Source organism: Tamandua tetradactyla, chromosome 9 (assembly GCF_023851605.1).
Source record: "Tamandua tetradactyla isolate mTamTet1 chromosome 9, mTamTet1.pri, whole genome shotgun sequence".
Lineage (NCBI taxonomy): Eukaryota > Metazoa > Chordata > Mammalia > Pilosa > Myrmecophagidae > Tamandua > Tamandua tetradactyla.
In genome coordinates this window covers 100,698,927-100,721,491 of record NC_135335.1, presented here as the reverse complement: position 1 = coordinate 100,721,491, position 22,565 = coordinate 100,698,927, and the positions used below count along the sequence as shown (strand labels likewise).

The following is a 22,565-nucleotide window of genomic DNA, read 5'->3' as shown; positions in this document are numbered from 1 at the left end:
GTTTTAGGAATAAGAAAAACTCGAGAGTGATTTTATTACCAGACAAAGGCCATGAATTCTTTTGCCCGACGCACTCAATAACCAATTTCCGAGACACCGGGGTTTCAAAGAGAGAAAGAGTTTATTACCAGGCACATAGTAGGAGAGCAGATGGCCTAGCAGCTCAGTATCTGTCTCCCCGAACTGCAGTAATTCAGATAGTTTTATTAAAGAAAAGATGGAAAGGGTTTAGGATAAAGAGCACAATGGCCCCAGAAGGTATAATTAGAGGCAATCTGAGTATTCAGCATGCGCAGATTGAGTACATGCTTAATCACAGAATGTATAAAAGAAAAATGGCAGAATGAGGTATAGGTGACTTGTAGGTTAAAGTCTGAGCTACTGCACATGTCCAGTGGGCCCACTTTGGTTAGATGTGGTCTAGGTCATCAAGATAATTTTGGACTTGGGGTGGGTTCATTCCTGGTGGACAAAAGACCCTTTGTTAACAAGCATTAGGGGCTATCTTTAGTGATTGCAAGACTCTAAAGTTGAAAAACTGGATAACTGGGTACAAAAGAAGTTTAGTCACAAGTTTTTACAATCACGGGGTAGAAGATAAGGGCTATACGATCGTGATCAGAGATCAAGGCAGCTAGATTACAATTTAGAGATTTCAGGAATTTCCCTCTGTCTACTCCAATATACCAGAAAGTAAAAGGGAATATCTATATGATGATTCAATAATCAAAATCATCCCTTGAATCTTCATTTCTCGGTTACAATTATAACCTAAGCAGAGTCAGTAGCAAGGGGAAGATTTAAGGTACTAACAGAGATTTCAGTTAAGATTGTGTTGGCCTTGATCTGGAGGAGAAATTCCACTTCCTAGAGAACAGAGGGAAGGGAGGGATATCTGCAGATATAGATACATTATTAGGTGGAGGCAGAAGGTTGAGGAAGTTCTACTTGATGGTCTACTTTTGTTTTAACCAAATAGTCCAGGTTGTCTGCTGAGAGTAGAGAGCTTGAAGGTTTGGAATAGTCACTAAGAGTAATGAGGAAGAGAGTTGATTGAGGACAAGTAAAATGTCAAATGAGGTAGAGGGCCCTTTGGGAATCTGCCATGGTGAAAATCAGCACAGCTGTGTGATATTTCTCTGTGGTGATGAGCAGCCCCTGCATAAAAATAAAGAAAGGAAAAAAAAGCATTCCAAGTCTGAGCCTTAACCAGGGAGGCATGGCTGCAAGATATAAGGGGGCTGAATATGGGAGGAAGAAATCACTCAGGGGCTCTTCATACATGCTGGGTATAGGATTCACAGTCTAGTGAGAACACAGCCCAGCCAGGAATCCAGTGGGGCAGTTTATATGGAGATCATTTACATGAATGTTGGAAGACCTGGAAAATCACTAAGGGATGGTGAATCAGTGTGGAGATGAAGGCAGAAGCCACCCTGAGGGTTGAAGCGAGGAAGGGAGGAGATGGCATTACCAGCATCTTGTTGAGGCTGCCCAGTGAGAATGGGACCATGGAGGAGCCATGGTCAATTCCAAGACACCACAAGCAGAGAAGCAGAGAAACACTTCAATTTCTCCATCCCTTCTGGTCTGGAGCCTCCCACTGAAGTCTCTCATCTGTTCAATCTTCTCAGAAGCCAGTTGGGAAAAGAGCATGAGAAATATTCTTTCTGGGATATAGTTTCTCCATCAATTCAGAGTAGAGGAGGCAAAGGATGGGAACTGCATCTGAGAGCAAAGAAGTAAATGACCTGCATACCACAGTCAGAACCTGAAACTAGAAGAAGGCTCAAGGATAGAAAACAAACAAAACAAGCACAGCCACCACCAACTGGTCAGGGGAGCAGACACCTTTTGATCTTAACAGCAGGTATGGGCAGTGAGAAAAGGACAGGAGTCAGGGTCTGAGGAGGATATTTTTGATGTGCCATTGGTAAAACACAAGAGCGCAAGATAATAAGTGTAGTGTTGTGAAGATACTACCACAGAACAACTTAAGGTAAATCAAAATGGATATTGAGTAGCTGGGAAGCCACTGGAGGGTTATGAGCAAAGGGACGTCATCAAAATTCAAATACATTCTCACTTTCCAAAAGTCTTGGGCATGGTTGAAAAGACCCTGCATAAACAGACTCTCTATTAACTTTCTGGCCATATCTCCCTCCTTGCTCATTCTTCTTCACCCTTGCTTTTCTCAAACACACCATCTCAGGGTCATCAAACCTGTTGTCCCTTCTTATAGTAGCCTTTCCACAGATATCCATATGGCTTGTTTTCTCAGCTTCTTCAGGTGTCTGCTAAAGTTTTATCTTATCACAAGGCCTTCCCTGACCACTTTCCTTAGGACTCTCCTTCCATACCATGCTTTATTTGGCTTCTTACAAAGTAATCAAATTAAAATAATAGATTCTATGTTTCAGGTGGTAATATCCACCATCTCTGCACCAGAATGTAAAACTCTGGGAAAGCAGGGATTTTGCCTGTTTTTCTCCCACCTATACTCCAATAGCTTGGAAATAAAGCCTGATACAACTTAAGCATTCCATAGCTATTTACTGAGTGAATGGCCACGTGTATATTTCAACACAGAATTTATTGCCAAAGTAAATCCCGCAAAGTTTAGTTATATTATTCAAGATGAGGTAATGTAAACTTTTCAAAGTTTGGACGCATTGTCATAAGTTATATTAAAAGGCTAAGAAAAACACAGGAAAAAAGAGGAAGAATCATATGTTTGTCTGGACTGCATTTCTGATTATAAGATGGCTTAGGAAATGTCATTACATTTATAATCTGATATATTTTTCATTTAGATCTGGTCAACTTTAATTATTTACAGGCATAATTTTACTAAACATCAGATTAACTTTCATGGGAGAAAAGCAAAATTGTACTACATGCATTCCAATTGGCTCCTTTGCCCTAGAATTATGAAGGATATTGATCTCTTTGGTAATCTGATGAAAACATTAGATCATTGGAGCTCTGGATCACTGGGAAAAAATGCATACCCATGCAAAATATTGCACAGAGTTTCAGTAGAGTCCCCCCTACCCCATCCCTGAACTCCCCCCAAGCTAGGGGTCAATGGCCTCCAGATTCAGAACTCCTGCTATAGTGGGATAGCCATGATGTGGATTAGCAGAAGGAGGACAACAGAGCATTCCAGATGAGAGGGGTATTTTGATCTGGGTTTCACAGAAAGCAGAGCCTGAGAAAAAGACTTCTGTGCTACTGTTCCTCTACAGAGGAATTCATCTGGTTAGTTCCCATCTTCCATTTGTCAAAGATTCACCCCATAGGACATTTAACATCTCTGCATTTCTGCATAATGCAAGAATCTGTGTGGAAGCCAAAGCAAGAGCAAGCCATGAGAGTCATGGGATTTCATGAAGTAGGTTGGAGCCCAGAAAAGAGCCCTCCAGCAGGAAGAAAGACGCTTGGTACGAGGGCCTGGGGTGAGGTGCCCTTAGGCAAAGTAAATCGGCAACTACAAGAGATGAGCCACAAGCACAGGTGCATTTGCCAGGAAGCTAATGAAACTTAGGTTTGGCGGCCTCTCACCATGGGTCCCTTCTAAAACCCTGTACTCGATTTTGTATTCATAACTTTGTATTGTTTTCTTAAAGAGGGCTCCAAAAAGGCCCCTAAACTTCAGGACTCCCCAAAACCTAAATCTAAAGTGGTACATGAGAGATGTCTGATAAAAAGAACAGTAAACAACAGGCATTAACATTTCACATAAAATTTTTTAGTTCACTTGCTTCCTTTTCTCGCCATATTTCACTACACTCCTGTGGGGTAAAAAGGAAAGGTACTATGTTATCTTAATTTTACCACCTGACTTTCCTGATGGGAGTATTAGTTTCTTATTTGGCAAATGGTAGTGCATAGACCAGAGCCCAGCTTTCTGAATGCCCAAATCAGCAATCATTTCACTGTGCATGAGCAGTGCATACAAAAGAACAGGGGTGAAAATAAGCACAGCTGGTTAAAATAAGGTGGCAAACTTCAGGGAGTGGCATGGAAGAAGCATGCTAGATCTAGACAGACTGAGATCCCATGAGTAGCAGAATTGTAATAATTGGGACTTTGACTTAAGTAACCCAAATTTAGAGAATACAAACTGCTAAAATAATAGATTTTAAAGAATGGGCACATTTCAAGTTATCCACCTACACTACCACTGTAGGGAGAGGAAATCCACCATGGGCTCTGAATGTCCCTCTACATTCTTGCTAGGCAGGTCAAAAAAGCAAGACCCTCACTATTCTTGACCCGGGTCACTTCTCAGGGTTGTGTTTGCAGACAGCAATCTTGAGGAATGAGGCCTTCTGTTCCTCTAGGACAATGGAGTGGCTGTTTACATTTTGCTATGAAACAGGGGCTCCCCAAGCTGACTGTTTCCTTCTTATAACGCAGCCCACCTTGTGTGTAAGAAGACCGCCTGGGCCCTCTGTGTTACCCTCATGGAACTTGAAGGACAACAGAATCCAATGTAAACTTGCTAGTGTTCATGTTGCTTACTTGCCATGAGTAATAAAGCTCTTCCCATCTGACGCATAATTCTCATGTCTTCTGGAAGCACCCATGGAACAAGCACTGACTAATTATAATAACTTACACATAAGGTGAAATCAAATTTCAGACCCAGACCATCCCCACCCCTGCCAATTCTGAGTCGTGGTACTCTGCCGTTGGCAGCTTCTGGTAGTCACCTTAGCAGCCAAAGACAGACAGAGCAGGAAAAACATATATAACTTAAGAAGGCAAAAAAAAAAAAAAAAAAAAAAAAAAAAAACACCTGAGAAAATAGAGAAAACTAATGGTTTAAGGTGTCTAGGAGTAAGAATCCAAAAGCCAGAATCTGGCACTTAGGACTGCTTTTGCCCAAGGAAGTCTGCTGATCAGAAGCTAAGATCCTGAATTACATTTCTGGTAACTTTTAGAGACCAGGGGAACAAAAGTCAAGAATTAGAGACCCACCATGGATGGGTGCTTGCTTTGGGCTAAGATTAAAAGGCCTCTCACCACCACTGGAAAAAGCATATATCAGAAATAAGTCAGTTCATACAAGGCTTGGTTTACCATCATCTCATGATTTGGAAAACCTGAGGCTCTACACTTGAATTAAATTGAGCCTAGATTGTCAGAATGTTCCAAAAGCAAACAAAAGTCTTTTTAGAGGATGATTATATAAGTGTAGCTTCAAATATTTCTATAAATTCATTTCAGACCCAATGTCAACACTCAAAGATAACCAGAAATGAGGAGACAAGATCAAGAATAGGAACCAGCAGAAACAGCAGACAACTAAAATAGCGCAAGGGAGGATCCAGATAAGGGTATTATTAGACACAGACTATAAAACAATGATGTTCTCCATGTCCCTGAACAAATTTTCAAGCTTGGCTGATACAATGTTGAATGCAGCATTGCCAGTCACCTGTCCTTTCTTCTCTAATTCTTCTCACTTTCTTCTGAGATCTCTTTCCCTCATTTTTCCCTTACAATAATATTCTTTCTCTTTTTCCACAGATATCTTCTGTTTTCAAAGGTGCTTAGATTTCCCTATATAATGATTTAATACGGGGGCTCTGGAGACAAACTCCCTGGGTTTGAATCCGGGTTGTATGAAATACTCAGAGCTACTTACTTAATCAAGATCCACTCCTAAAATGTGTGCTACCTCATAGGGCTATTATACGGATTAAATGAATTATTGCAGGCAAAGTGCTTATAACAGTGTATGACATTAGACAGTGTTCAATAACCGTTAGCTACTATTTAAACCCTGAACCACTAAAGCTTAGCATCAGGGTGATATAGTTAGGGCATATAATCAACTGCTTTCCTTCTCTTGAAGCCTATCTTCAAGATTTCATCTTTCCCTTGGGCTGCTCTCATGTCCATCTCTCTGACTACCACTTGACCTAGGGATACACTAACTCTCCAAAGTCATGGTACAAACTTGGATAAAAATCCACCACCACTCTCCCAATCCCCTTAACCACAGTGGACAAGTAGGGATTTACAAAAGTCTTTTTAAATTTACCAAAATGCTGAGAAAAAAAAAAAAGGAAAAGAAAGTATATGAAACATATAAACCCAGTGGCTTACAAGATACAGGACTTTATTCCTGTAACTCTTTCACCCCTAGCACTCACAGGCTGTGTCCCATTCTGGCCACATCTCAAGAAAGAAGAACTTCTCCAGGCTTCCAGAGCTGGGGAATAAGGGGCGGGGCTCACCGGCTTCCATCCTTGCCTGATCACTCTCCGGCTCTCAGCCTACCTCCATGTAGAGGAAACTGAATGACCTGTCACATGCAGTTAGACACCTTGATTCTTCTGCAGCTGAGGCGGAAGAATAGGTCTAATTAATCTAACCAGCTTCTGATATGAGAAACCAGATGACAACCAGAAGTTGTTGTGACTGCCTGGAGGAATGCTGTCATCATTCATGTGGACCTTTCCTCCTCTAAGTAGGAAAGAGATCATCCCCACGATGGGTCAGATGTTAGCACATCATTCTTCAGGTTTGAGACGTGTTTGTCCCCAGTGCCGTCCTCACCAGTCCCATGTTCCTCACGGAACATCATCTCTCCTGGCTTCATTCCCTAGGCTCTCCTGTCACCCCGTGTCCAGCTGTGTTTGTTCAACTTGGGGCTCTAGAGGGGAATTATAGAGTGGAAGGAAGAGAAAAGGCAGAGGGTTCCCAGCCTTATTCACGGGTACCCTGGCAGCAGCTGCATCCTTGCATTGTCCAGCTCTCACATAATGGGCCCAACCATTATGAGTTTCTGGGTTCTGGTAATACCATCCCTTCCTTTTGGCCCTCTAGACTTGAGGTAGACATAGCTTCCTGCAGCTGCTAATCTCTGGGTTGCTTCATTGTCCCCTGCTTAGCTTTTCATCTGTTTTCATCACCTGTATAAAATATTACCTGCATCAAATTCTCCTGTTTCTTGTAGTGTCTGCTTTCCTGGTGGGATCTTGACTCATACAATTATCTTCTCAATAACACAACCATGGTATTTACAGAAAAGTGCTTCAGTTTCTCAGCTGCTGAAACAAATATCATACAACAGATTGGCTTAAACAATGGGAATTTATCAGCTCACAGTTTTGAGGCTAGAAGTCTAAAATTGAGGTGTCAGCAAGGCAATGCTTTCTCCCTGTTTGCTGTGGTGTTCTGGGGCTGGCTGCTGGCAATCCTTTGGGTTCCTTGTCTTTCCTGTCACATGGTGATGTCCTCCCCTTTCTCCTCTGACTCTAGCTTCTTGTGGCTTCTTTTACTGTGTTTGATTTCTTTCTTTCTTTTTTTTTTTTTTAAGGACTCCAGCCATATTGGGTTAAGGCCCACCTTCATTCAGTTTGGGCACATCTAAACTAATAACATCTACAAAGGTCCTCTTTACAAATGAGTTCACATCCACAAGACAAAGGGTTGGGAATTGGACATGCTTTTTGCAGGGGACACGATTCTACCCCAACAGAAGGATTATAGATACATGGTAACATGGGCTGGACATTCTGTTATGTTCTCCAATTTTGAAAAATCTGTTACCAATTTCTAATTTCTTTCTATTGCTAAAATCTCTCCTATATTAGTTATCTATTGCTGTGCAACAATTTACTACAAATGTAGTGGCTTAAAAACACACACTTTCTAATCCATGCATGGCTTAGCTGGTTTTTCTGCTCAGGGTCTCACAAGACTGCCATCAGTGTCAGCTGGCTGTGGTCTCATCTGGAGACTCAACTGGGGGAAAACCCACTCCCAAGCTTATTTTGTTGGCAGACTTCATTACCTTGGGGTTAATGTAACTGAGGACCCCGCTTTCTTGCTGTCTGTTGGTTGAGGGCTGCTGTCCACTCCAGAGGCCACCCACAGTTTCCTGCCACATGGCACTCTCACAACATGGTAGCTTAGGTCTTCAAAGCCAGCAGGAGAGTCTTTCCCCATTCTGCTAAAACAGGGTCTTATATAACAAAACATAATCATCTTTGCTATGTGCTATTGGTTAGAAGTAAGTCACAGGCTCTAACACACATGAATGACTATAAATGAGGGTGTGACTCATTGGAAGTTACTTTAGGGTGTGCCCACTACACTGCCTGGGGGGTGAGCAGACAGCAAGTGGATGCAGAGAGTGACAAGTATCCAATTGTGGCTGATTTGGAAGTTGCAGAGAATATCTCTAGGGAATCAGAGGGGGCAGAGAGGATAGACTAACTAATCCTTGTTGAAATGAGCTGAAAGTCCATCCCAGAGAAATGGGCGAGGATAAGACCGGGCCCGAGAGAGACATGGGGCAAGCATGGAGACAGAGCCTCTCTTGAAGATGGCAGCTTGATGAGGGTGGACTGGGGAACTGAACTGCTTATGAAATGGGCAAATCCAGTTGACAGCAGAGGTAAAATAGGATCAGGAGAAAAGAAGAGGCAGGAAGAGCCCATCAGAAAGAGCTGCTAAGAAATGGCTCCAAGGAGACAATCTGAATGGATAGAAAGGTATTCCAGTTTTATAACTTCAGACTCAATTCTTCCCCACGCACCCTTCTTCCCCATCCTAGACAATTGTAGAGAGGCTCTATTTTTCTTTGTTAAAGGCTGCCAGAAAGCAATACACCAGAAATGGAATGGCTTTTTAAAAAAGAATGTATTAAGTTGCAAGTTTACAGTACTAAGGCTATAAAGTTGTCAAAACTAAAGCATTCAGGGAAAGACATCTTTATTCAAGAAAGATCAGTGGATCTGGAACACCTGCTATCAGCCAGGAAGGCACATGGAGATTCTATAACTTTCTCTCCCAGCTTCTCATTTCAGAAGGCTTCCCTGGAGCATTTTCCTTCTGCATCTCCAAAGGTCTCTTGTCTGTGTCAGCTCTGAAGCTTTTTCCAAAATGGTTCCCTCTCAAAGGACTCCAGTAGGTAGATTAAGACCATTTTTGAATGGGTGGAGATACATCTCCATGGAAACCACCTCATTAAAAGGCCCCACCCACAATTGGGTGAGTCATATCTCCATGGAAACAAGATAATTAAAAAGATCCCACCCAACAATATTAAAGAACCTGACTTTTCTGGAGTACACAACAGCTTCAAACAGGCACAGGCCCTATGCCCCAGGAGGGTGGACAGCAGTGATAAGTGATGTTAACCAGACTTTCCTTGTTTTACCCTATGCAATGATGTTGTAAGGGCAGAAACCACATTTCATTTTTCCTCTTAAATATTTTCAAGTACACTGTTACATTTATTGGCTTTGTCCCATTCTCACCCTGTTTCACCTCTTTGAAGAGCTGAGCTTAAAGTTCTTAAATGGTACAGATCAGTTAACTTTCATAATACTGGGAAGTCCATATTCCTTCCTGTCAATGTTTCTCTTCTACCTTTTTTTAGCATCTTTTATTTCAGGAAGTTTCACATTTCATGGTTTCAGTTCTCACTTGTCTTCTAAGCAGGCACTTGGAAAGAAAGCATGAGAGTATGTTTCCAGTTTCAGCCATGCCCCTTTCCATGAGTAGCCCAGCTAATGTGTAGAGGATCAAGAACTAATATGACCCTCATCCTCAGGTTTCAGGATCCAAAGTTCAAGCCTCCATTCTGATCAGGCTGGTTTGTTCACTGAGCTCCTTAACAAGGAAGGACCACCCAACCCCCTCCCTTGGACTGAGAAATCACACAGCAGAATGATGTGTGATAATGGGCTTTGGGGGTCAGACTACCTCTATCCCAGCTTGGTCTTACTAGCTATGTGACATTGAGTAGGTGATCACTCCTTGTGCTTGAATGCCCTCAGCTATAAAATTGGTAAAATAATATCTATAGCATAATGTTATAAAGAGTAAAAGACTTAATATGTGTAAAGAGCTTAGAACAATCCTGGCATCCACAAACTGCTTCAAGTTTAAGAAAATATTACTCTGCTTGTTTCCCTCCCTCCACCCACTCTATCCTTAAAGAGGTGGCTTAAGTCTTATTTCCATGAAACATTTCAGCCTATACTGAACTCTCCTTTCTGGGAACGTTTGTTGGTAGATCCACATAAGACAAGTTAGCACAGAATTGTTTTCATGGATCAGTGTGTTTCCTTGGGTCTCCAAGGGTCCCCTTAATAAATAGCCATCCTCTTCTCAGACTGAGTTCTGAACAAATGGAGAAATATAATAAATGGTTGACGGGGGGAACTCAAATGACTATCTTCATTCTTAGTCAAACTAAATTGTAGGTTGTACTGTACAGTGAGAGTCAATGGGCTTGCTTACTACTTGGAAAATGCACTTCTTCCTCTTGGTAATAAAGAGTAAAGTGAGTATGTACATCCTTAACCCCAAAGCTTTCAACCAAGTCACTTTGTTTCTCTTGGAGAGAAGAAAGAGAGGGACAAGAGAAGCCAGGAGTGTGTTGAAGGAAAATTCTTCCTCCAGCAAACCCAGATGTGAAGTAAAAGCGTTAGCAAGATCTTCCCAAGTAGATTGCAAACTCTTTAAGGGAGGAGGTTTTATCTTAAACTTCCAATGCATTTTCTATAACTTCTAGAAGGATGTAGACACAGAACAGCTTCTTAATAATAATATCAAGTCTCTGTTCTAATCACTTTCTATATATTAACTTTTCAGTCCTCATAGCAGTCCTATGAAATAGCTAGTATTAATGCATGTTTTATAGACAAGGAAACTGAGGCACAGAGCTCATATAGTAAGTGAGAAAGTTGGGTTTTAACTCAATCTGGTTTCCTAGTTCATGCTTTCAATCATTATCCTACACTGCCCTGACTGAATTTCAAGTGTAGTAGTGTGAGTGCAAATGGAGACTGTGAGAGTCCAGAGGCCGAATGGGAATCAGCCCTGCTAACGTCCAGCTAAGAGAAATTCTGTAACACTGATGCTCAGAGAGGGTCATAGAGAAGAAGGAAGCTACAGCACATTTCCATGTTTTCTAAACCATCAGAGTTTATCAAAAGTCAAGTGAAATAATCAATTGCATACTATCTATACTTGGAAAGAAGTTTGATGAGTCATCCTAAGAAGCCACTGAAATAGTTTCTGGGTGTCATATCTAGTCACGAATGCAAAGTGAACCAAAGTTACATCCAGAGTAATCTGAGAAGAAGATAAAAAGTATTTGCTAAGACCCCTTGAGGTATTGGGGGAAAATGCAGAAATATTAAACTTCCCACCTGAGGAAGACCTGATATTTTCACAAACAATGGGGACTACTAATTTAATAGCCAAGCCTCAATCTTGGGGCCAGTCCTTATGAAACTTATTCTTGCAAAGGACAAGCTAAGACTACTTATGATTACACTGAGTCATCCCCAGAGAACCTCCTTTGTTGCTCAGATGTGGCTTCTCTCTCTAAGCCAACTCTACAGGTGAACTCATTGTCCTGCCCCCTATATGGGACATGACTCCCAGAGATATAAATCTCCCTGGTAATGTGGGACCTGACTCCCAGGGATGAGCTTGGCTCTGGCATCATGGAATTGAAAAGACTTTTTGACCAAAAGAGGGAAGAGGAATAAAACAAAGTTTCAGTGACTGAGAGATTTCAAATAGAATCAAGAGGTCATTCTGGAGGTTATTTTTATATATTATATACATATCCCTTTTCAGTTTTTGGTGTATTGGAGTAGTTAGAAGGAAATGCCTAAAACTGTTGAACCGCATTCCAGTAGCTTTGATTCTTAAAGATTAATATAAAACTATACTGCTTTTAAGGTGTAACCTTGTGATTGTGAAGACCTTGTGACTGACACTCCCTTTGTCCAGTGTATGGACAGACGAGTAAGAAAATAAAGACAAAAAAAATAAATAAATAATAGGGGAGGATGGGTGTCTTGGGTGTTTTTTTAAAAAAAACTTTTATTTTTATTCTCATTTTTATTGTTTTTGAAGTAACAAAACATTTTTATTGTTTTGAAGTCATTTTTCATGCAATGTTCAAAAATATTCAAAAATCTACTGTGATGAATGCACAGCTATATGATGATATTGTAAACCACTGATTGCATACTTTAGATGATTATGTGATATGCGAATATATTTCAATAAAATTGCATTTAAAAGTGAATCAAAGTGACTCATATTTGACTGGAAAAAAAAGTTTTTGGTTCTGAGTCTTCTGTTGCTTATGTAATTAAACAAAATTAGTTGTATGATGGAAGGATAGAAGAAGTTTTCCTTTATTTCATTCTTTTATGGTATGGCGTGAAGGTTAAAATTCTATCCAAATATTAATTCTATTTGATGCTATAGCTTTGTATCTTATTTCTGTGATTGATTTCAGTCTGAATTCTAAATTGGAAGTAAAAAATAAACTGCCTCTAGGCATTTAATTTGCTTACCACTAGAGGACACTATCTAGTCTTTTATCTATAAAAACCGAGCACTGAGCACGCATTTCCTGTGTGTATATCAGGGAGAGAGAAGGCGTGAAAGGCTGTCACATTCTGTAACAGGTTTATTATTTGAAATCATCTAAAGTATAAATAAATTTCAAGTCACAGTCCATTGATATGCTTTATTTGACAGTGACTAACTGATTCAAGCCTACCATGTGCCAGGCACTTTGCATTCATTACCTCTGAATCAAGCATCATTATCCCCATTTTAAAAATGGCTCAGAAAAGTCATGTAACTTCCTCAAGGTCATACAGTTGGCACAAGTACTTACTTGAGTTTTTTTTTTTTAACCCTAGATCATGATTGGTGAATTAAAAAAAAAGAAAATTTTCCAACGATGCTATTTGGCGATCTTCTAATCTAGAAGAGGCTCCAGGGAAGTTTACTCCTCCTGGTAGGACATTTGACAGCTCTCTCTGATGATGGGAGATTATTAGGAGCTAAAGATAAATGATAGCAACAACTCTGTAATCTACTGAAAGCTAGACAGGGTCTAGCAAAACAACCATCTAGATGTTTTGCTTCAAATTCCACCTAGTCCAGCTCATCCCCACTCTGTTTGCTGGAATGTAATTAGTGGGATCATTTAAGGGCCAGTTACAACAAGACAGTTTATTTAGTAAAGGCACTACTTTTCTGCCACAGATCTGTGGGTCAACCTTCACTCTTTCTTGGTTGATCAAGATAGCTAAAAAGGTGGTCATTTTTCATGCAAAAAATTTAGGACTTAACAGAATGATTTCTGCTCTTCAATTGTGCTTTAATGACTTTACATCTTTCTGCAAAAGTGGCTGCATTTGGCAGTGATGGGTATTAAATTCATCCCAAGTACTAAAAACGATTCCATTGAAATTGATTGGGCACATATTTTATGCCATCATAAAATTGGAGACTACCAATCTGATAGGCCAGTTAAATATCAGTTTTTGTGATGTCTTGAAACTGAACCTGTTCACCAAGATGATACTGTGCTTAGAATTCTTTATTATAATGGCTTTATATTTCCTGGTCTAGGTACTGTTTAGTCAGCTGCCTATATTATTTTCATATGAGGGAATGGAAAATAGAATTTCAATCCTAACTGTACTGATTACATAAAAAGAAGAATTCCAGGTTCATCCTGCATGAAACATATCCTACTCCAAAATAAAACTACTTAAACATTAATCCTCAAGGATATGAGTCCAGAACACACACGGCCTATCAGGGAGGGTTATTTTGTACACTGGACCAAGAATTACCATTTTCATTTTTTAAACATAGCCTATCAAGACATTTCCTTAAATCTATGAAATGTAAATTCATAGAGCCTAAAAAATTTGAACAAAAAAAATACATGGAAACCTAATATATATATATACCACACATGTTCTAAACACTCATTTCGAGTTAAACATCTAGAAATGTCTTTAAACTACATTTTACATTGCCTGTTCTCCTCTGAGAAATTTGAGCAGCTGTTGTTTCCCAACTGAGCCTTTATTAATGTGAATTATTTTTTTAATTATTATTTTAGTGATAAATAAGCTATTGAACTCCATTAACTCAAAGGCCTCTAAAAGAGAGCAATAACATATAAGACATTGAAAATATGTCTTTAACTGAACAGCTGTCATGCAGAGCAATTCTATTACAATAACCATGCAAGAAATAAACTCATGGACTGTGTGCATAAGGCAGATCTAGTTACAGTTTATCTTGTCAACTGACTTTCCAAGGCCTCCTGGGCCTTAGATTTATGCATTCTCATTCAAGGCAGCAACAGCTGTGCTTGACAGAAACAAGACCCAAGTCACAGCAGATCAGGTGACTCAAAAGTTTTCATTCTGATAAGAATAGGATACAAACGAGCTCAGTCATCGCTGGGGAGCTCCACCTAGATATCTTCCTATGTAGATTTTTAAAGCCTCAAAATCAATGATCAGAAGGAAAATAAGTAAAACATGAAGTGAAAATAGTTTTCTGCCTTTAAAGTTTTATTTTGAAATATTTCCAAGCTTACAGGACGATTACAAAAATAATTCAAACCCCATACAAAGAACTTCAACATATCCCCTATGCCCTCAGACACCCAGTACCAATTGTAGCATTTTGTCACATTAACCTTCTCATTCTATCTATCCATTAATCTATCGGTCCAACTATCTACCTAGATGGATAGACATGTCTGTCTATCTATTTATCAATCCATTTTCTGAACACTTGAGTGTAGGTTATGTACACCATGCTCCTTGAACACTTAGTACTGCCCTGTACATTTCTTAAGAACAAGGTATTCACTTATGTAATCACCTTAAATGCAGTTATCAAGTTCAAGAAATTTAACATTGCTAGAAAGCTGATAGTCTATATCAATCATTTTCATATGTCCTAATAATGCCCATTTGAGCCTTCTCTCCTTCCTTCATAGATCCCATCAGGGATCAAATATTATGTTTAATTGTCATTGTCTCTTTAGTTGTTTATTCATTTGTTGTTTCTTGTTTTGTTTTGTTTTGTTTTTTGCATGGACAGGCTCTGGGAATAGAACCTGGGTCTCCAGCCATTTTTTTTTAATTGTAAGAAAATACATGCACCATAAACTTTCCCATCTCACCCACTTCCAAGCATACCATTCAGCAGAGCTACTCATATTTATAATTTGCAGTAGCCTCATCAACTTCCTTTACTAAACCTTCTCCATCTCACCAAATAGAATCCCTACACACATTGTGTATTAATTCCCCATTGCCCCAATGCCTACTGCTATGCTTTAATTTCTTTCTCTTTGAGTTTTCATATTCTCTAGTGCTTTCTTTGTCCCTATCACAGGGTTAAATTTAACATCCTACACTATAGCACTCTTTTGCTTAGACACCAATTTAACTTCAATGGCATACACAAACTATGTCCCTATCTCTCTCCATCCTTCTACCTCTATGTCGTTCTTGTTACAGATTGAATGTTTATACATTATGAGTCCAAAACCACTGATTTATCCTTACATTTTTTATGCATTCACCTTTCAGATTCTGTGTGAAGTAAAAAGTGGAGTTACAAACCAAATACACAAAAGTACTGGCTTTTATATTTACCCAAGTTGTTACCCTCACCAAAGACCTTTATTTCTTCACTCAGCTTTGATATATTGTCTAGTGTCCTTTTCTTTCAACCAGGAGAACCCCCTTTAGCATCTTTTATAGGGCTATCCAGTGGCAACAAATTCTTTATGCTTTTGCTTGCCTGGAAATGTAATCTCTCCCTCATTTTTGAAAATCAGTTTTGCTAGATATGGAATTCTTGGTTGACACTCTTTTGTTTTTAGCACTTTAAATCTGTCATTCCACTGCCATCTCAACTCCATGAGAAATTAGCACTTAATCTTATTGAGGCTCACTTGTATGTGACATGTCGCTCTCTCTTATGGCTTTCAGAATGCTCTCATTATCTTTGGCATTTGACAGTTTGATTATAATATGTTGCAGTGTAAGTCTATTTGCGTTTATTCTGTTTGGAGTACGTTGAGTGTCTTGGATGTATGTATTCATGTCTTTCATTATATTGGAAAAGTTTTCATAATTTCTTTGGATAGTCCCTCTGCTCTTTCTCTCTTCTTCTAGGACTCCCACAACATATATATTTGTATGCCTGATAGTGCCCCACAGGTATTCAGGCTCTGTTAACATTTTTTCATTTTTTCTTCTTTCTGCTACAGAGATTGGATGATTTAGATTACATTACCTTCTTCATTGATTGAAGGAGCTGATTGACAGCTCCAGTCTGCTGCTGCACTCCTCTAGGGACTCTTTTATTTCTGTTACTGGGTCTTCAACTCTGGTTGCTTTCCATAATTCTATCTCTCTATCGATATTCTCTTTGTGCTAGTCTTTTGTTTTCCTGATTTCCCTTAGTTCTTTGTCCATGCTTTCTAGTTCTTTGAGCATATTTAGGAGTATTTTTTCAATAGTCTTTGTACAGTATGCTCCAATTCTGGTCCTTTCATTGACCAAAGACTAAGAAAGGTGGTTTCTTCTTTGCCTGGGCCACCAATTCCTGTTCTTTTTAATGTTTTGTAATCTTTTGTTGATACATGGACATTTTGATATTTCAATGTTACCACTGGAATATAAAATTTGAGGCTTCTGATCCTTAAGCATGTATCTAGCTAGTATTATGACAGTGCTTCTCTGGAATGTCAGGAGTTAACAGAGAAAGAGAGGGGGAGGGTGAGAGAGAAGGAAAAAAAGGAAACCACCTTTCTTAGTCTTTGCAGATTGATCTGTGCAAGTGGTCTCTTTCTGCATGTGCCTTTTGTCTTGGGCATGCATGTGTGGCCCTAGGAATTCTCCCATTTCCATGGATATAGCAGTTCCCTCTTCCCAAGGAAATAGTTTCCTCATGGTCCCAGGCATTGGACTCTATGTCCTATAGCCAGCAATCCCTTGCTCCTGGCAACCCACAGCATTCTGGGACAAAGCAAGTTCTGGGATGGTGGGGCAAGTTCTGGGATGATGAGTCCCTCAGGCCACCACCATTTGGACTGGGCCAGATATACATGTTCCCAGTATGTGCATGAGGGATATTCTATTCCCTCTAGAACAAGGACCAGGGATCCAAACAGGCAGCATATCTCCTGACATTTAAGGGGAGCTCTGTCATAACGCTAGCTAGCTCCATGCTGGTGAAGAGTTGAGAAGGGACCAGCCGGCACACCATAAAATCCTACTGATGTTAAGTAGCCCTTTTCTTGATTCAGCACACCCTGTTACTACAGTCCTTTAACTGTTTTATGGAACTTTGAGAAATGTTTCTGTCTGTTCTTGCTAGTTTTTCCAAGCTCCTGAGGGGAGATAGATGCCTCAAGCATTTCACTCCACCATCTTGCTTGGGGTGTAGCTGAATATAATTTATTTAATTAAACTTTTAATCTTCAAATAATTGTAGATTCTCATGCAGTTTGTAATAAATAAGATAGAAAGATCTTATGCACCTCTTACCCCTAAATATAACATCTTGCAAAACTATAGTACAATCTCACAATGAGAGCTGAATATACTTTTCTAGGAAGATAGTATTCTACTTAATCAGACCAATGGTCTACTTATTCAGGATTGGCCAATGGTGCCAGAGGACACTTATGGGGGAAAGAGTAATAGTTTGTCTCTCTGATATCCTTAAAACTTAATGATGTACCCAAACATTTGCAATTTGTTTTAAATCCCTTCTAAGAGGGAAATCACTTATGGATAAGTCTAATTCTTCTCTGCTGAACACCTTTCATTTTTCGTTCTTGTTGGAAAGAGGAAAGAATAGGATACAAGGTGTGCTGGCTTGAAAGGATGTATGTACCCTAGAAAAGCCATGTTTTAATCCTAATGCCATTTTCTAAATGCAGCTGTTTCTTCTAATCCCTATTCAGTACTGTATGCTTGAAACTTTAATTAGATCATCTCCCTGAAGATGTCACACACTCAAGAGTGGGTGTTAAACTGGATTAGGTGGAGACGTGTCTCCACCCATTCTAGGTGGGTCTTGATTACTTTACTGGAATCTTATAAAAGAGGAAATGTTTTGGAGGAAGTGGGAGATTTGGAGAGAGCAGAGAAGAACAGAGCCACAAGAAAGTACAACACAGAATGCTGCAGAACCACGAAGCAGAGTCCACCAGTCAGTAACTTTTGGAGATGAAGAAGGAAAACACCTCCCAGGGAGCTGGAGAGGAAGCTAACAGATGACACTGTGTTTTCCCTGTGCCCTTCCAGCTGAGAGAGAAACTCTGACCATGTTTGTCATGTGCTCCTCCACTTGAGAGAGAAACCATGAACTTCATCAGCCTTCTTGAACCAAGGTATCTTTTCCTGGATGTCTTAGATTGGACATTTTATAGACTTGCTTTAACTGGGACATTTTCTTGGCCTTAGAACTGTAAACTAGCAACTTATTAAATTTCCCTGTTTAAAAGCCATTCTGTTTCTGGTATATTGCATTCTGGTAGATAGCAAACTAAAACACAAGGCCAAGGCTCCCAGCCCAGGCTTCACAAACTCTGATTCCTACCTTGTCAATAACTAAAAGCTTCTATCTGGAGGTTCCACAGGTCCTTCAAATTAAACTACTGTGGGGTAATGCTGTGATGTACTGTCCAGGTTGCTCTTCTGGCTACTGGAAGGTTGCCCTCAGCCGACTGCCCTCTTTGGGAATTGCCTTAGCTTAAGAAAATGGCCTCACCCAAAGTCTTGCCCTCTCCACCAGCAGTCTGCATCCAGTGAATAATCAATAAGTCAGGTATAAAAACCTGCACCTGCCCCCACTAGTTCAAACTCTTATATTAGTCACCTATTGTTGCATAACTAATGTCCCCCAAATTAGTAACTTAAGACAACAAACATGTATTAGCTCACAATTTCTTAGGTTCAGGAATTCAGGAGTGTCTTAACTTCTGGATTTGTCTCAGAGTTTCTCATGAGGTTGCAGTTAAGTTGTCTCCTGGGACTGCCATCATCTGAAGGGACTGAAGAATCCAATTCTTCTGTTGGAAGAATGTTTCAGTTCCTAACCAAAAGGTCCTCACCATAGGGCCGCTTATGGCACTGTAATAATGTCTGTGTCAAAATCCCTTTTCCTATCAAAATTAGGCTTCCTTAATGATATCTCAGCCCAACATGATAATTTTTCAGTCACTTTCAGTTCATTAGAATAGTTGCTGCTATCTATTAAAACAATGATTTCCTATCTTTATGATTCAATGATGTATATTTTTAAATTTTGGTTTCACAAGTAACTTATGGCTCTCCTTCTCCTCTCCCCACTCCTACAGCAGAATGGAGGTGTGGTCTGGTTTGCACACATCTGTGGGTGTTTTTCCACCACATATCCTGCCATTATCAGGAAGGAGGGATAGGGAAGAGAGAGGTGTCCTTGCAGGACCCAACTTATTGTCCTTGTGTTCAGTGTGGACAGATGAAGACTGACAGCATCATATGACAAGGGCATTGTTCCCAAGCAGTCCCCCTAGGTGCTATGGGGCCCCTTGTAAGAGAGATGCATTCTCAACTTCAGGACCAGCCCCTAAGCTTTATGAATCTTATGCCATTCCTCTGATATGTGCTCTTTTTTTTCCCAAAGCTATGGTGATCTAAAGCCAGACTAAAGCTCCAACTATGATCTACTCACCACAGCCAACTCTTAGGTCTTCAGGCTTATGTGGAATGCCACACCTCTTGGGAACCAGGACTTTGAGTGGCCACACTTTTGATCCTTGCTCTACCTGGCAGTCCCCTACCATGCCATTTTCCCAATGTACTTTTTCTCTAGCCTGGACACAGAGGCTAGAAGTTAGCCTAGTGTCCAGCTCTTGCCCAGATAGGTATCATTATATCATATACCCACAGACCTCTGAGAAGTTCTTTTGAGAGCTCCCTCAGTTGTCACTGGGAATGGGAAACAACTCAGATCTACTCCATGCCTTTGTCTGGGGGAATAAATAGTTCTACATGAGTAGTATAGTTCTGTAAAAGGCAATGGCCTTCTCCCTTCCAACCTAATCTTATATGGGGGTATAAGTTGGTAGGGCTGGTTCCATTTACTGGTTTCTCTTAGCGAGCCTTGTGGGGAGATGATTGGTCCCAACAGCTGTGGTTCTTGGAATTTTAAATATGGGATACTTAGCTCATTTGATCCTTAGCAATACTTAGCAGCTGTTATCTATGTTTAAAATTAATCATCTGTCTCCCAGCCCCACTCTGATCCTGTATTGCCTATCTTGGTCAAGTGTCCCACCATCCTCCCTGTAGACTGACCAAGTGTCCCAGGATTGAGGATTTTTCCAGGATGCGGAATTTTCTGTAGTAAAACTAGGACAATCCCAGGCAAACCAGGATGGTTGGTCCCCCTGTCTTCCAATTATAATGACACTAACTAGTAACTGAAAGGAAATTCAATTTCTCCCCTTTCTTCACTGTTCCTGTTCTATTGCCCAATTATGTTGTTCCTCTTCCTTTAACAGCCCTTATCTTTATGTTCCCTTTCACTCTGCTATTATCCTAATTTATCCTAGTGATTCTCAACCTTGGTTGCATATTGGAATCACCTGGGAAGGTTTAGCATGTACTGATCCTGAGTCTCATCCCAAAGATTATGACTTAAATGGTTTGGATGGGCCTTGGACACCAAGTTTTTAAAAAAGTTCTCCAGGTGATTCTTGTATGCAGTCTCCCATCTGAATTATTGCTGATCTAAATGATCTTCCCAATTCCAGCATCACCTCCTCTAACCTACTCTTCACACTGTAGCTAGTTCTTTCTAAAGCACAAAGCAGATCACATCATGCCATGCTTAAAACTCTCCAATGAGTCCCTGTTGCTTTCAGGACAAAGACCAAACTCTGCAGCCTGATAGAAGGCAGACATGCATAGGAGATGAGGCTGGAGAGGAAGACAGGGCCAGACCCTATAGGACACAGGTGCTTACACTAAACTACTTGCTTTGCTTCACTTCCACCAGGCTCTATGACAACTCTGTCTTTTGCTCTTGCGCCTAAATCTATCTAAAAATACTCTCTCCCTCATTATCTATTTACTGAAGACTTAGTGGCTCCTTAATCCATTTAAGAACTGTTTACTGAGCACCTACTATGCGCAAGAGAGTAGGCATACAATGATGAGTAAAACATCACAGCCACAGACTTTTAGCCTCCATAGCTAGTAGCCTCAATCACAGAAGATCTCCATGGCCACCCTCCTCCAGCCATGTACAACTGACCATGCCCTTCTTTCTACCTATACTTTAACTTGGATATACCTAGACAATATCCCCTATAACTTTACTACAGCTCTTTGTTTATTTGAATGTATCTTTCTAAAAACTGTAGTAGAAATGCCTTGTTTTCACTTTTACTTATAATACCCATCAGAGTGCTAGGTACACAGAACATGCTCAGCAAGCAGTTTGCCAAATAAATATAAGGAAGCGATAAAGAATGCTTTAGTCTGACTTCCCATATGACTACTTGAAAGCCTTGAATTTTGCTCCCTTCATCAGTCACTGATCTCACAGTTCTATACTTTCCACTAGAAAATAAGGTTCAGTGGCAAATGCAAGTGAATTATGTAGGAATTCATTATATATTCAGAAGGTGTTCTAGTTTGCTAGCTGCCAGAATGCAATATACCAGGAATGCCTTTTTAAAAGGGGAATTTAATAAGTTGGTAGTTTACAGTTCTAAGGCCAAGAAAATGTCCCAATTAAAGCAAGTCTATAGAAATGTCCAATCAAAGGCATCCAGGGAAAGATACCTTGGTTCAAGAAGGCCAATGAAGTTCAGGGTTTTTCTCTCAAATGAGAAGGCACATGGCAAACACAATCAGCATTTCTCTCTTGGCTGGAAGGACACGTTGCAAACACTGTGTCATCTGATAGCTTTCTTTCCTGGCTTGAAGAATGAAGACCCCCAGGAGCCATTTTTCTTCTTCATCTCCAAACCACTGGCTGGTGGACTCTCTGCTTCAGAGAGTGGTGATGCAGCATTCTCTGCTCTCTCTGAATCTCCAGCTTTCTCCAAAATGTTTCCTCTTTTATAGGATTCCCATAAGCTAATTAAGACCCACTAGAATGGGTGGAGACACATCTCTACCTAATCTATCTTAATAACCACTCTTGATTAAGAATGGCTATCTCTTGATTAAGAGATCATCTCCCTGGAGATGATGAAATATACAGTACTGAATAGGGATTAGAAGAAACAGCTGCCTTTACAAAATAGGATTAGGATTAAAACATGGCTTTTCGAGACTTCTGGAGAAGATGGCAGCTTAGTAAGACGCACGGGTCTTAGTTCCTCCTCCAGAAAAGCAACTAAAGAAACAGAAACAATACGAAACAGCTCCCGGAGTCACTACAGAGACCAAAAAGACAGCGTACCCCATTCTGGAACAGCTGAATGGGCAGGGAGAATCTGCTGCAGTGAGATACCCGAGGGGCGCGCGTTTTCCCGGCCGGGGCGGCTGGCGACTGGGGTCCCCTCCACGCAGGTGGCTCCCCGGTCTGACTGGGAACATTGGATAGTGGGGCCCTCCCGTCACGCTTGGCATTTCGGGCCAGCTGGGCAATTAGGACCGGCACTCTCCCAAGCCGTGGCGGCCAGCGACCCCCGCCTCCACGCGCAGTTTCCCAGGCGA

At 40.5% G+C, this 22,565-nt stretch overlaps 1 long non-coding RNA gene across 1 annotated transcript in view; it reads left to right on the top strand.

Moving 5' to 3' along the window:
- Nucleotides 1–9,088: 9,088 nt before the first annotated feature.
- The window catches only part of LOC143646237 (uncharacterized), a 36,695-nt gene continuing 23,218 nt past the window's right edge, over nucleotides 9,089–22,565 (top strand). The window contains exons 1-2 of the long non-coding RNA XR_013157408.1: nucleotides 9,089–9,200; nucleotides 12,708–12,805. This is a non-coding gene — a long non-coding RNA (uncharacterized LOC143646237). The remainder of the gene's footprint in view (nucleotides 9,201–12,707; nucleotides 12,806–22,565) is intronic.